This window comes from Leuresthes tenuis, unplaced genomic scaffold (genome assembly GCF_036924035.1).
Source record: "Leuresthes tenuis unplaced genomic scaffold, fLeuTen1.0.hap1 SCAF_14, whole genome shotgun sequence".
Classification (NCBI taxonomy): Eukaryota; Metazoa; Chordata; class Actinopteri; order Atheriniformes; family Atherinopsidae; genus Leuresthes; species Leuresthes tenuis.
The window spans coordinates 32,249,393-32,264,790 of record NW_027325368.1 but is presented as its reverse complement, the minus strand read 5'-3'; positions in this window follow the sequence as shown (position 1 = coordinate 32,264,790).

Below are 15,398 nucleotides of genomic sequence, written 5' to 3'. Positions count from 1 at the left end.
ACATTTGATGGTTTTAGAGTACAACAGACACCCACACATTCATTATTTCTTATATGGAAAAGTGAATGTGACCTGTAGTTTTCTATTATCTTTCTTTATGACATCAACAAGGGAACAAACATGTTCTTGGCAGGAAGTTAATTACTCACTGCAGTCAGGGTCTAATAAACAGACAGACTAATTTAGTTTCACACCTGAAGGCAATATGCCCCCACCCTGACACCCTCTCAGACTAGCAGATAAACACATATGCACACACACACACAAAGCAAATGAACACACAGACACATTTAGCAGGATTGGTTAAATGAAACCTCTGTGTGTTTAGTCACTGTCCAGGAGGTTCCAGTCACCTCAGTAATAACTGCATCCCAGATGTCAACAGAATTAAATGAAAATGTACACACACACAAACCTGATGGTGGTACATTTAATCAGGTTGACTTCACAACAAACACACATTTTAGACCAGTGCTTTTAATGTCCCTGGCAGGATATGGATAACAGTTCTTCAAATCTGAATAACTTTAGGATGGAGGATAGAGGACATGTGTTATTTTGTTTTACATCATGTTGGGCTCCACTACAATTGTAGGATTCAGAAACAGAAACTATTAGAGACTCAAAGGTTGGTTTCTACTTAAGACTGGAATCGAATTAAAGTTAGAATTGGTATAAAGTGTTGTGAACTCAAGAGTGGATTTAAGATGAAACTTAATCTTTGGGAGGCCCCAGCAACACTCCTGTGTGGTAATGTCTGTTCAAAGACACAGACGGGAGATTTCCACACCAGGAAGAGACAGACACTATCCCTTATTTATCACAACCTTTGTCCTTTGGAAACTATTTGGGGGACTCTCTCCAACCAGAGCTGTCCAATAACTTATGCAGAAAACATTAACACCCGAATGCCAACTAGTAAAGTTTTCCCAGAAAAAGAAAGGAACCCTTCGGGGGAGAAACCAGACGAAATGTTTCTTCCTCCTTATCTGGACATGTAAATCAAAGGTGACACCTATCTGCTTCTATCGAACAAGACAAGAAACAGTCCTCTCACACCTCCACCAGCTGTTTTCTTCAGATTCACTTTCAGGTGGATTGTGTTAAATGTATTTTATATATCTGTACAGGTTCTTTAAGGTTTTCAGTGATGTCCCAATCTGCATTTTTTTGATACCTTCTTCATGATCGTACTTAATAATCATAATTAGAATAATAAGGAAGAAATCATTATTTAGGCAAATTACTAACTTTTCTATGGAGCCACACTGCCACCGAGTGCTCTGTAGCACCAAGTAATTAAAGCTAAATTAATTTAGTAACCAGACATTTCTATGAAGTAACTCAACTGTTAACTGATGTTCCCTGTTGTTTCTTTTTGTGCTCCATTGTTCAACACAGGAAGATAACATTGTTTAGTCCTTTTTTCATATGTCGTATCTTTACAGATATCCATCTGAATATGAGATATATTCAAGATCCACACCCGTTATCCATTTTATTTTAGTTCAGAATGTCGTTTATTTGATGCCTTCCTATTTCATTCATTTATTCCATGTCTTTGCCTTTATATCCTCACAAGGTTTGTTTTCAAAATCCTCTGAACAAATGTGTGTTAAGACGAAATACTGGAGAAATTGAGTTTTCTTTGTTTTATCAAACTTTTAACGCTAGAATTAAAACTTTACACGCCCAGGCAAACGCCAATATGGGTTTCAGACATATTATTGGCTGACAGTTGAGCCTAAGTCTGCGTCATGCCCCGTCTCCGCTAATCAAACTCGGAAAACCAACAGGAAGGGAAGAGAATAGGAAAAGAAGGGATAAAGAATTAGGGATGATAATGAAGAATAAGAGAGAACGGAAAAAAATGAGAAAGTGTAAGAAAGCCTTCATGTCTGTTTTTCATCGCACGTTTTAACCTCTGCTGCTGCATAAGTTACCACAGTAATATTTTCCCTGCAGAGAAAGCCAGCGTAAGCTTGTCAATGTCATGATTTAGGTTTTGATTCATGTCTTGTCTCGTCATTTCCTGTTTTATTTTGAAATATTAACTTCCGTCTCGTTTCAGGTACCTTGCCCTTCCTCCAGTGTCAGGCGTCTGATTGTCTTCCCTGATTCCCAAAGTGTTTTCACCTGTTCCCCTTGGTCCCTCATGCGCTCAAATAGTCTGCGTTTCCCTGGTCTTGTGCCAGTGTGTTGTTTCTTTTCATGAGCCTCCCTCTGGCGTCTTGTCCACAGTATCCACAGCCACAGAATCCTCGAGCCTGCAGTGAGAGAGCCTCCTGCAGAGCAGTAGCCTTTGTCTTTGTAAATTATTCCATAGCTTTAGTTTACTCACGGTAAGTTTCACAGCCTCTGTTTTTGGAGAGATTTTCATATGTAACCTATTCATAGTTAGCTCCGTTAGGAGCGTTTCGTTTATTGTTAAAGTTTAATAGATAAAACTTTGTTTTGTTTTAGAAATCTTTTACACCGCTGTTAAAGGTGTTTTAAGATAATTGTGCCTCTGTTTTAGAGAGAGCTTTTTGGCTTGAGTCCGCCTCTGTGAGAGAGCGTGAGTTTATTTTGTAATCGTAAATAGCCTTTCCTGTTTTCCTCCCAGAGGGGAGAGAGTTTGGATAATTTTCATAGCTGCACCCTCCTCCTCCTCCTCTTTAGTTATTGAGGAGCGTGCTCAGGAGTTTCACAGCCTCTTGGTAAATGGTAAATGGACTTGTACTTGTATAGCGCTTTTCTAGTCTAACTGACCACTCAAAGCGCTTCACTACATGCCGCATTCACCCCACTCACACTCATACAGCACGTCTTAAGATTCTTAACTACGTGCTTTTTCTAATCATTCACACATACATTCATACCCCCAATGATACACTGGGAGGCAACGTGGGGTTCAGGACGCTTCGACATGTATCCTGGGGAAGCCAGAGTCGAACCACCGACCTTCCGATTGGTGGGCGACTGCTCTTCCCCCGTTTGCTCTGACTGGAGATCCTCAGCGTGCTGTTTAGTATCAAACATTCCTGACTCTGAACCTGACCCTGCATCTGTGTACTCGAGGCCCTGACAATCAACTTTTTGTTAATATTTATGTGAATTGAAGTTCACCTCAGAGGTGGTTATTCAACCAAACAAACAGCTCCAACACTCAGGTGAACGTGCCTACAATTGCTATTTTTGATGGTGAAGTCTCCATATCAAACCTTCGTCTCCTTGGCAACGAGAAGCCCCCAGTGGAGAAGAGAGCTCTACCACAACTTGAAAGTCCACAGAAACCCATCCACAACAGAGCGAGACCCACTTGGATACTGTTAGCCATCGACCTGGTGTGTTCACAGCTAACTAACTGGGCTAAGTGCAAACCAAAGTAAAGTCTGCTGCCGCCTTCTCCTTTTGAGACGGTTCAGTGGTGTCGAATTACTTTCTTAGAAATAAATGCCTCCAAAGTTGTTAGCCTTTAACCATAAATGGTGACTAAAATTAAGACCCAATTTTAGCAATTCTGGTACATTTCACCATTCTCTTGACCCTTTCCCAAACCACAAAGTGTTCCATATACCACCACACACAGTCCACGCATTTCTCCTGTTCGTACTTTAAGGTTCATGTTTTTTTGTTACATCTTTCAGTAAATAGTTCATATATTTGATAAGACGTTGTTGAATGCTTCCTTATATAATTTTGCTCAATTCAAGCCAGAACTCATGAAGTATCACTGTGAAACTGATTAACATTAATTTTGATAATGACTTTAAGATTTTTTTTTTCCTTCTAAAGATGGTGCCCCTGTCTAGCTTTATTTAATTTAATAGCGAGGAACACTATTTGTAAGACCAGAGTGGCACACAGTACTGGAAAAATATAAAAATTAAAACTTTAACTGGTTAAAAAACAACCTTTAACAATGACATGCCTGTGAATATGAAGAATTTACCTTGTTGAGATATAATGAGTAGTTAAATAACAATTGTAACAGGCAAAGTTTTCAAAAACTGGAAATGATAATCATGTGCGTGTTGTGCAGCTGAGTCTCTTCTGGACCAATCATGTCGCCGCTTGTTGGAGCAGTCTGATCCGCCAAAGCTATGATAAGATAATGTAACTCCTCCCTTCACTTGTCACTTTAAGTCAGAGTTCAAATATGAAAATGAGGGTCAACTTAAACTAGACTCGATGAGGAGACTACTGATTACCTGACTAATTTTTTATTTAGACCTGTAATGTCTACCCCAAATAACACACAACAAAATACTGAAGGTTTAAAGAATGTATATTATAATAAAGATCCTTCACATGATCATTTAAAAAAATAATAAAGTCAAGTGAATACTGCATAGAAAATATTAAAGTACCTTGTGCATCAGTGCTCAAATCTGGATTCACCATACAGTTGTGTTTAAATACATTTTCTTAGTTATTTGGACCACAATTGAACCAAAAATATATCATGAAAATAACAAAAACCTCTGAGATCTCAGGTATTTAAAAGTGAACTGTCCCAAAAGTTCAAATGAATGGACAAAAAATAGGCCTAAATAAATAAAATAAAATAAAATGAAAGGAGTGCACTCAAAGCCCTACCACCCTCTTTAACAGCGAATGTCCAACAGCGAGCACCGTGATGGGGACGAAGATGAAGCTGAAGATAACCGAAGGGAACCAGGTTGGAGATGGATATGGATGACAAGAGAGGGACCGAGGACTGATGACCCAGGTGAAGTAACTCTGTGTGAGGGTTGTCTTCCAGAAGCAGATAACATGTCGCTAGCTTGGCAGCTAACACTGGAACACCATTGGCAAGTTAAATGTGAAATTGACGTTTACATCTGTTTACGTCCTGCTGCTCAACTTCCAGCTCACTGATAGTTTTTCCTAACACCCTTTTCTCTTCACTTTCCTGACTTATGAGTTTTCTTTAATCACTTCAATTCTAATTATTTCTTTTTTCTTCTCTTTCAGCTCGCACATCATGCCTTGTTCACGAGGACTTCCCGAGATCTCCACCAGATGCACACTCCTGTCAGCTTTTTGCTCACCGAAAATAGCGCTAAACCCTTGCCACCTCTATTAAAAATGGACAATAACATATGTACACCTTTGGGGTTTTTTTAGAAAATGTTTTTACTGCTCCGCTCTTGTGAGATAAACAGTCATAAACTTAAATTTTAAAGAACATCTATAACAAAAAAAACATATCATATAAAGATCACATTCAAAACAACTAACCAAAACAAATAACCTGGAGTTTAATTAACCCTGGTTACAATAAGATAAGACAAGACTTTATTGACATATCACTTTGCAGTTACAACAAAATTAAAATGGTGCTTGTGTGCAGAGCTATAGAGTATATACAGAGTTACGACACTCCTATTGACTCTCGTTGTAAAAAATGGCGGACAACACTTCTAGGTCATGGGGATGCCTATAGTTCCACACTTGGCACGGAGCTCCGATTAACTCAATTGCTCGTCAACAACAATTACTGATAAATTAATGAAATAACAGCATTTTAGAAGTTTAAACATCAGAAGTACACTGTTAGACATTGTTTTTACATTTGGTTAGCATGAAATGTCAATGTTGATGTTAAAAATGTAATTGATTTAGGGACCTAACTGAAAAGCTTGTTAACGGAAGCTAACGTGTTAACACATGCTAACATGACATTAACGTGATAATTTCACAAAAGTCCCATTAACTTTTTGTTGTCAGTTGACAATACGTAAAGTTGTTTTGATTGTTAGGTTTTAAAACATTACCAAAATACTACTATTAATACTAAGATGCTACTGCTATTACTGTTACCATTACTTTTTATTATTATCATTATTTATCATTAATATAACATGTATTATTTATAGTAATAAAGACAATGTACATTATCTATAATTCCTATTCTTTACATTTTTCTTGTACACACACACGCACACACAATTGTTCTTGTTTCAATCATTTTTTAATAAAATCTTGTTTATTTAACAATGTTTCTTATTCTTATTATACTTATTCCAGTCCATCAGTTCAAACATAAATTGCAAGTTTGAATATTTTCTTGTAGAGATAGATTTGTTACTATTCACTGATCATATTCAAGCATAATTAGCGGTTGTTTCATAGATCTGGTGCATGGCTCAATCTTAAAATCTCCATGGTTCTGATACATATCCTTTCAAAATAACTAATAATAAAGATAAAAAGTACCTAAGTCAGTAAAAGCTGACATTTCACAAAACTGGTAAGTGCTGACAGTGCATAGAGTCCAATAATGGTAAAAATGAAATGGTAACTTGTTGATCTATTTGCAAAGGCAGAACAACCAACTTTGTAAAGTTAGCATCAATCACGTAAGTAACCTAGCGAAGCTAACACAAAGTTTTCTCTCCAAAAATGTATTATTATTATTATTCAAAAGTAATCAAAGCACTTTCAATTGTCACCCCACAGCTCAAAAGCATTATTGACACGAAAATACATCCCATACAACATACGTTTACTTTGATATTTACCATGCAATAGCTCACACTGTACCATACGAAACTATGACAGCTTGCGCTTTGGTTGGAACCGTTGGAACTATTAAGGCTTTCGTGAACCACGTGACAGCCCTAGCGGCGACATCAAAATGTGTCGTAACTCTGTATATACTCTATAGCTCTGCTTGTGTGGCGACACTGATGAATTAGAACGCACACACAAATAACGTTCTATTTCTGGTCTCCATGACAACGGTTGTTGTCATGAAAACGAAATGTATGTTCTGTCAGTTGATGTCAGTTATTGTCAGTTTAATAGTTTTCTTTTAAGTGGAGTAAGGAGATGAATAAATAATAGAGACTTACCGAAACGTCGTCTCTTTCTCTTCAAACTCCACATTGGTGACCCCGACGATTGAAATATGTCGGTAGAGGCAACCTCGTCTTTCGCCGCTGTGATAGCACCTGTTTTCGCAGCTACGGTTAAGCTACCGGACATTTGGCAGCACGACCCAGAGCCATGGTTCCAGAACGTCGAGGCTCAGTTTCATCTGCGCGGCACAACCATGGACGACACAAAGTATTTTCACGTCGTCGCAGCTTTGGATTGGGCCACCACACGCAGGTTAATGGGACTGCTCCGGCACCCACCTCAAGCCGACAAGTATGCAGCACTGAAGAAAGAGTTGCTGCAACTGTATCAACTCTCAGATATGGAGCGGGCCAATCGTCTGTTGTCTCTGACAGGTTTGGGGGACAGCAGACCTTCTGAACTGATGGAGAATATGTTGGCACTGCTTGGCTCTGCTGATACTTCATTCCTTTTCACCCACCTGTTCCTGCGCCAGCTTCCACCTCCTGTACGCACAGTCCTGGCCAACTCTCCCCTGATCCGCACTAAAGATTACAGAGGTTTGGCCGAAGAAGGGGACAGACTTCTGCTGCCATCCAGACAGTTCTCAGTGCACGCCCTGTTGCCATGGGTGCATGATAAGGACGACTCTGTGGAAGCGGCTGCTGTCACGGAGCGCCGGAAGAGGGAGAGCAGTCTGTGCTTCTATCACCGCCGCTTTGGAGTGAAGGCCTGGCATTGTGTCCCACCGTGTTCCTTTCAGCAGCCGGGAAACAAGAAGGCCGGCGCTCACTAGCAGCTGTGTGTTCCGGCAACGATGATAGGCTGATTTTCATTGAGGACAGCGCGTCAGGACGACGTTTTCTAGTGGATTCAGGAGCACAGCGAAGCATCATGCCCCCTTCCTCTACTGACACTTTGGGACATGGACAGGGACTCCCACTGGATGCGGCTAACGGCACTCCCATCCGCACCTTTGGTACCAGGTTCATGACTGTGTGTTATAATGGGCGTGAGTTTAACTGGGAATTTCTTGTAGCAGCTGTTTCTGTGCCCATTATAGATTTTTTATGTGCTTACAGGCTGTTATTGGATGTATCTAACAGGAGAGTTATTGATGCTGTTTCTTTTGATTCCTACCCATGTACTCTGGGGAAGACAGGGCCCCTTCTGGCAAATATGCTTGCTACAGGGGACATGTACCAACGTCTTCTCTCTGAATTTCCTGCCCTTACTGTACCAACTTTTTCTGCTGCTGTAGCCAAGCATGGTGTAGAGCATTATATAACTACTGGAGGACCACCTGTTTTTGCACGTGCACGCTGTTTGGATGCGGCTAAGTTGGCCGTCGCCAAAGAGGAGTTTGCCTACATGGAGCGGCTGGGCATGGCATTGTGCGACGCTCAAACAGCCCGGGCTTCACCGTTACACATGGTTCCAAAATCAGATGGGGGCTGACGCCTTTGTGGAGATTTACGGCGCCTCAACAATGTTACTACTAATGACAGATACCCCATCCCACACATTCAAGACTTCTCTGTGCATCTTTCAGGGGCAGTTGTTTTCTCTAAGGTCGATTTGATGAGGGGCTACCATCAAGTGCCGGTCCATCCACAGGACATTCCCAAAACTGCTGTTATTACTCCTTTTGGGCTATTTGAGTTTTTGAGAATGCCGTTTGGACTGAAAGGGGCAGCGCAGACGTTTCAGCGGCTCATGGACTCTGTATTGAGGGATATGCCTTTCCTGTTCATGTATCTGGATGATATACTGGTGGCAAGTAGTTCAGTGGAGGAGCACAGGATACACCTCCGCCTATTGTTTGAGCGCCTCACTGCACATGGATTAATTGTGAATCCTGCTAAATGTCAGTTTGGGTTTTCAGAGATTGAGTTCCTGGGTCACAGTGTGTCACAGCAGGGTGCTGTGCCACTCTCTACCAAGGTAGAAGCAGTTTTAGCCTTACCCCACCCCTCCTGTGTGAAACCTCTTCAGAAGTTTTTAGGCATGGTTAACTTTTACAACCGTTTCATTCCTAGAGCTTCCCACATTATGTACCCTTTGTATGAAGCATTAAAAGGCAAAAAGGGTAACCAGGACATTGAGTGGACCACAGAGAGGTTGCAGGCATTAGACAAAGCTAAAACAGCGCTTGCCGACGCCGCCTTGTTGACCCATCCCAACCCTGCAGCGCCTATCACCCTAACCTCTGATGCTTCTGATTATGCAGTCGGAGCAGTTTGTGAGCAGTGGGCAGACGGGGCCTGGAAGCCCCTGGCCTTTTTCAGCAGAAAGTTGCGAGAATCAGAGAAAAAGTACAGCACATTTGACAGAGAGCTCTTGGCCCATTTCCTCGCCACACGCCATTTCAGGTTCCTCTTGGAAGGCCGAGAGTTCACCGCTTTTGTTGACCACAAGCCCGTTACGTTTGCTATGGCCAAAACCTCTGAACCGTGGTCAGCGCGGCAGCAGCGACAACTTTCTGCTATTTCCGAATTTACAACTGACTATCAGCATGTTGCCGGGAAGGACAACTTGGTTGCTGACTGCCTCTCGCGTGCCCAGGTTGCCACTGTCCATTTGGGAATGGATTATGCTGAGATGGCTGCGGACCAGCTGACGGACTCGGAGGTGCAGGTATTGCGCACAGCCAAGTCTAGTTTGCGGTTGGAAAATGTCACTTTGTGTAACTCTGCTTTGTGACGTTTCAATGGACAAGTCGCGCCCAGTGGTTCTGGCTGCTTGGCGCCGCCGTGTTTTTGACGCAGTTCACTCCCTGTCACACTCTGGGGTTAAAGCTTCAGTTAAGTTGGTTGCCAAGTTTGTGTTGACCGGCCTCAGGAAGATCGTTAAAACTTGGGCTTCTAAGTGCATAGCATGCCAACGTGCAAAGGTGCAATGTCACGTTAAAGCTCCTGTAGGGCCCTTTCTGATTCATGAGAGACGTTTTGAACATGTTCATGTCGATCTAGTGGGCCCTTTTCCTCCATCCCGAGGTTTCACTCACCTCCTGACCATGGTGGACAGGACCACGCGGTGGCCTGAGGCAGTTCCCCTGTCATCCACAACGTCATCAGAGGTTGCCCGGGCTTTCATCTACTCCTGGGTGTCGCGGTACGGGGTTCCTTTGGACCTGACATCTGATAGGGGCTCGCAGTTTACCTCTGAGTTGTGGAACACGGTAGCTGGAAGCTTGGGAGTCAAACTTCACCGGACCACTGCATACAACCCACAAGCCAACGGACTGTGCGAGCGGTTTCATCGTACTTTGAAGGCTGCTCTCCGTGCATCTTTAGCTGACAGTAGCTGGGTGGACGGATTGCCATGGGTTTTGCTAGGCCTGCGCTCCGCTCCTAAGGAGGACCTGCACTCTTCCTCTGCTCAGTTGGTTCTAGGTCAGTCTTTGAGGGTCCCAGGGGAGTTCCTTTCTAGTGTTCCGGGTTTGGGCCCTAGTTTCACAAGGAGGTCTGGGTTACAGAGCAAGGCCAGAGTTTTCTCACCTGTGGCGGCGCACCACTGCCATTCCCAAGGACCTTATGTCGGCCAAATATGTATTTATCCGCCATGATGTACACCATTCTCCCCTGCAGTCCCCATATGACGGTCCTTTTCGTGTGCTGGAAGCTGGGCCTAAGTATTTTCTGATCGAGATAGGGACTGGTCAGGACCAAGTTTCGGTGGATCGTTTGAAACCCGCTCACGTGTTCCAGGATGACGCAGTTGAACTGGCTCGCCCAGCCCGCCGCGGCCACCCTCCCAACCCTATTCCTGATGTTAGGCTTTTACCCTTACCTGTTCCTCCCTCACCTCCAAAATCTATTGGGCATAGTCGTGGGGGTAGGGAAGTTAGATTGCCTAACAGGTATACTTGAGGTTTTGCAATGTACACTGTTTTGTTGTTTGTTTGTTTTTCTGCTGGTTTATGCATGTTGCAACTTGGGATATTATTATGTGTGTGACACTGATGAATTAGAACGCGCACACACAAATAACGTTTTATTTCTGGTCTCCATGACAACAGTTGTTGTCATGAAAACAAAATGTATGTCCTGTCAGTTGATGTCAGTTATTGTCAGTTTAATAGTTTTCTTTTAAGTGGAGTAAGGAGATGAATAAATAGTAGAGACTTACGGAAACGTCGTCTCTTTCTCTTCAAACTCCACACTTGAATATTTTAGAGTTAACAACAAAGTATAAAAATAAGTAGGAAGATAATAGATAGTAAAAATAGTAAAAGTAAAAATGTACAAAAATTGACAGGTATTTACAGAAATTGCACTGTTAGTGAAAAATATTGCACTGGTGTAATAATATAAACAGAATTGAATATACAGGGGTTTGATAATGAAACTGAAACACCTGTCATTTTAGTGTGGGAGGTGTCATTGCCTGGTGGCCAATCTTTATTAACACATTGCACATAGCACCAGTAGTAGCAGAGTGTGAAGGTTCAATTAGCAGGGTAAGAGCACAGTTTTGCTCAAAATATTGCAATGCACACAACATTATGGCTGACATATCAGAGTTCAAAAGAGGACAAATTGTTGGTGCAGGACAGCAAGTATTTGTGATGTATCAAGAGCCATGGTATCCAGGGTAATGTCAGCATACCACCAAGAAGGACGAACCACATCCAACAGGATTAACTGGACGCAAGAGGAAGCTGTCTGAAAGGGATGTTCGGGTGCTAACTCGGATTGTATCAAAAAACATAAGACTACAGCTGCCCAAATCACGGCAGAATTAAATGTGCCCCTCAACTGTCCTGTTTCCACCAGAACTATCCGTCGGGAGCTCCACAGGGTCAATATACACGGCCGGGCTGCGATAGCTAAACCTTTAGTCACTTGTGCCAATGCCAAACGTCGGTTCCAATGGTGCAAGGAGCGCAAATCTTGGGCTGTGGACAATGTGAAACATGTATTGTTCTCTGATGAGTCCACCTTTACTGTTTTCCCCACATCTGAGAGAGTTATGGTGTGGAGAACCATTCTGGAGGACCATGTGCATTCAAACATTGTATCATGAAGGCAGTGCCATGTATCAGGTCACATCACAGTCACCAGATCTAAATATTGTTGAGCCACTTTGGGGTGTTTTGGAGGAGCGAGTAAAGGAAACGTTTTCCTCCACCAGCATCATGTAGTGACCTGGCCACTATCCTGCAAGAAGAATGGCTTAAAATCCCTCTGACTACTGTGCAGGACTTGTATATGTCATTCCCAAGACAAATTGACGCTGTAAAGGAGGCCTTACACCATAATAATAAATGATTGTGGTATAAAACCAGGTGTTTCTGTTTCATTGTTCAACCACTGTAGATAGACAGAGTTGTATTGGTAATATATATATACACAGATTCCACATTAGATTGTATTGCACCTTTGTGTTCAAGGCCACGATTGCTTTGGGATAAAAACTGTTTTGTAGACGATTTGCCCCAGTATTCATCGCTCTGTATCTCCTGCCTGATGGAAAGAGCTGGAAGAGACCATGTCTGGAGTGTGAACAGTCTCTTGAGATGTCCATTGCTTTCCTGTGGCATCTTGAGATGTAAATCTGCTCCAGGGTGGGAATCCTGAGGATTCTCAGAAAGTACAGTCTCTGCTGCACCTTCTTCAGCAGCTCCTTGGTGTTGGTACTTCAGGTAAGGACGTTCTCCAACTCCATGCTGAGAAACTTGAACACCGGGACCCTCTCTATACAGGCCCCGCTGATGATGAGTGACTGGATGTCAGCTTTGTACTTTCTGAAGTCCATAACCATGTCACCGTCCAGCCCTGTCCCTTTAAGACGGTGTCTCTGTGTGTGTGACGTGCGTGTGCAGGGAGAGAGTCGATGGAAAAACAATGATGGAAGAGAACGAATAAAAACCTGTGTTCCGCACAAAAAGGCTTGATTCAGTCCTCCTTTCGCCCCACACTTTGGCCCGGACCCTAAGACTGCCAGTTACCAGTAACGAGCCAGAAAATAAAGACCAGCTCCTTATTACGGTTCGGAAGCAGGGGGTTAAAAAGGTAACACTGGGGGCTCATCCGGGATTTAAAGTTTGCTCAAAGTAAAAAGAAAAGCAAGGAGAGAGCTGTGAACGCGAGAGAGCATGGCGACACGCGGCAAAGTTTTTGAAAGACACGGGGAGTTCATTAGCCCAAACGTGACCACCAATCCGTTTTTAACAGACATAATGGACTCTGTTGATTCAACGGGCAGCAAATGTGTCGGTGGTGGGGAGAGTTATAACCCGTTTCTAGTTAGCATGGAGCTAACCGCCGGAGCAATGTAGCTAGCCGCAGGTGAAGCGGCAGCCCGCCCAAAGACAGCGCTGCCCTAACGCTAACCCCACCGCCCTCAGCACTGACTAATCCCTTCCACACGCCAGCAAAGCAGGGCGGCGCAGCGGCCGGTGAGTCTATGGTTCCCTCTCAATACTGTTGTGATGGCCCTGGAAATATGGTTTCTACCCCAGCTGTAGCCGTACATTACGGCATGAACAATGACTTTACACAGACTTTTGATGGATGACCAGCGAAAACCTTTTCCCCCGCAAACAATGTGCATGCCAGCATGAACCCATTCATTCTGGCCCATACACCAGCCTCCCAGTCTTCTGTGCCCCCCTTCACACCTTTTATGTCCCAGTCTGTGAGACACATTTATGCAAAACGGGCTCATGGTTATTACTCTGCCCCTCCCAGTGATGCACCATTTCACCGGGGTAAAGAGCATGACTCCAGAGGATATTCACAGCCTAGCTGGAGAAGGGCCGAGTCTGCCCCACAACGTCCTTCCTCTCACATGATGTGTGGCGGTGATTTGGACATGGTCAAACGATTTGGATATGGACAGTAGCGATGATGAACAGTATAGGAGCTGACGGCTTTGCTTTGCGGTAAGACGTATTGCATCACTTCCTGTTGCTTTGTGTGTGTGCACTGTGACAGTTCTCGCTCTTCTTGAACTACTAATAATCACCTTATTTCTCCCTATAATTTACACATCTTGCATAGTTAACTCTATCCCATACTCTTACAGATCTTTAGTTTTTATTTTTCACTCTTTAGCGGTGTGTCTGGTTCTCTAGCTTAGCATGGCTACCAGTTCTCTTCCTCTATCTCCTGCTTTCACCTGCTCCGTGTGTCAGATGTTTAGTTACTCCTCTGCCTCCTTTAGTGGTAATGGTACATGTAACAAATGTAGTCTTTTTGTAGTTTTGGAGGCAAGGTTATCTGAATTGGAAGCTCGGCTCTGCACTGTTGAAAACCACCCGATAGCGAGCCAGGCCCCTTTAGTCCGTGCGGAGCCACCTAGCGTAGCTCGCTCTGTTAGTCGTCCCCGAGCAGATCCCGAGCAGCCGGGACTTAAGAGTGGCTGGGTGACTGTCAGGAAGAGGAGTCATAGTCCTAAAGTCAACCTGTCCACGTTTCAAATAGATTTTCTCCACTCAGCGACACACCCGCTGAGGACAAAACCCTGGTAATTGGCAGCTCTATAGTCAGAAACGTGGCATTAGAGACACCAGCGACCATAGTCAAATGCATTCCAGGGGCCAGAGCGGGCGACATAGAATCCTATTTAAAACTGCTGGCTAAGGATAAGCGTAAATACGGTAAAATAGTTATTCACGTCGGCGGTAATGACACCCTGTTACGCCAATCGGAGGTCACTATAATTAATGTTGCATCGGTGTGTAATTTTGCCAAAACAATGTCGGACACCGTAGTTTTCTCTGGACCCCTGCCAAATCTGACCAGTGATGACATGTTTAGCCGCATGTCGTCATTCAATCGCTGGTTGTCTAGATGGTGTCCAGCAAACAACGTGGGCTACATAGATAATTGGCAATCTTTCTGGAGAAAACCTGGTCTGATGAGGAGAGACGGCATCCATCCCACTTTGGAAGGAGCTCTTCTAATTTCTAGAAATATGGACGAATTTATTAGTCATCCAAAAACATGACATCCCAGGGTTGAGACCAGGATGCAGAGTTGTAGTCTTACACACTTCTCTGCGGCTTCCCACCTGATGCTGCCCCCCCCTCAATCAAAAAACACAAAAGGAGCAAATCCTCTTTTGCAAAAAAAATTTAAAACAAAAACTTTAACTGAACAAAAACATCAAACTATTAAATGTGGTTTGCTGAATATTAGATCTCTCCCTTCGAAGTCTCTGTTAGTGAATGATTTGATTTGTGATCATCATAATGATATATTTTGTCTTACAGAAACCTGGCTGCAGCAGGAGGATCATGTTAGCATTAATGAATCAACTCCCTCTGACTTTTTAAATGTTCACGTTCCTCCAACCACAGGCAGAGGAGGAGGAGTGGCAGCTATCTTCAGATCAGGGTTACTAATCAGTCCTAGACCCATTAGTTTTAGCTCTTTTGAATCTCTGATTCTCAGTTTTTCCCACCCAAAGTGGAAATCACAAAAACCTCTTGTGTTTGTTGTTGTGTATCGTCCACCTGGCCCTTATTCTGAGTTTCTATCTGAATTCTCAGAGTTTTTATCCCAGTTAGTGCTGAGTACAGATAAAGTCATTGTAGTGGGTGACTTTAATATTCATGTAGA